This window comes from Malurus melanocephalus, unplaced genomic scaffold (genome assembly GCF_030028575.1).
Source record: "Malurus melanocephalus ecotype Western Australia unplaced genomic scaffold, MMel_1.1 scaffold_59, whole genome shotgun sequence".
Lineage (NCBI taxonomy): Eukaryota > Metazoa > Chordata > Aves > Passeriformes > Maluridae > Malurus > Malurus melanocephalus.
In genome coordinates, this window is record NW_026623291.1 from 2,076,892 (window position 1) to 2,077,673 (window position 782).

A 782-nucleotide genomic window follows, 5' to 3' on the forward strand; every position below is an offset into this window, starting at 1 on the left:
CTTCCGTGTGTCCTTTGTACGCGCCGTGTCCCCTGTCTGTCCCCGACCCGTGCCCTGCACGTTTCCCTCCTGGTTGCTGCTACCCCCACCATGTCCCCTGTGCCCTGAGTACCCCGCTGTCTCTCCTGTCTGATCCCGCACCGTATCCCCTGCGTGTCACCCTTCAGGGTCCTGCATGCTCCCCGTGTCCCCTGTATGTGTGTCCCATGCTGTGTGTCCCATGCATGTCTCCTGACCATACCACCTGTGTGACCCCCATGTCCCCTGCGTGTCGTCTGAGGTTTTGCATGACACCTTGTCCCTTGTATGCCCTTTTCCCAGGTCCTGCATACCTCCCATGTCTACTGTGTGTGTCCCCTGTGCTGTGCATGTCCCCTTTGTAGTCCTCTGTGTCCCCCATGTCCGCTGTGTATCCTTTCCCTGGGGCCTGCATGCCCCCTGTGCCCCCTCTATGTGCTCCCCATGTCCCCTGTGTGTGTCCCCCAAGTCCTCTGTCCCTCTCTGTCTCTCCAGGGTTCTGTGAAAGCTCTCGGTTGTTCATAGCTGAACACTCTTGAACACCTCCAGGGATGGGCCAGCCACAGCTTCTSCCAGCAACTGTGCCAGGGCCTCACCACTCTCACAGGGAAGAATTTCTTCCCAATATCCCATCTAACCCTGYCCTCATCAATGGGAAGGAATTSYTCCTTGTCCCATCACTTCATGCCCTTGTCCAAAGTTTCTCTCCAGCTCCTTTTAGATGTTGTAAGGGGCTCAAGGTCTCTCTAGGGCCATTTCCAGGA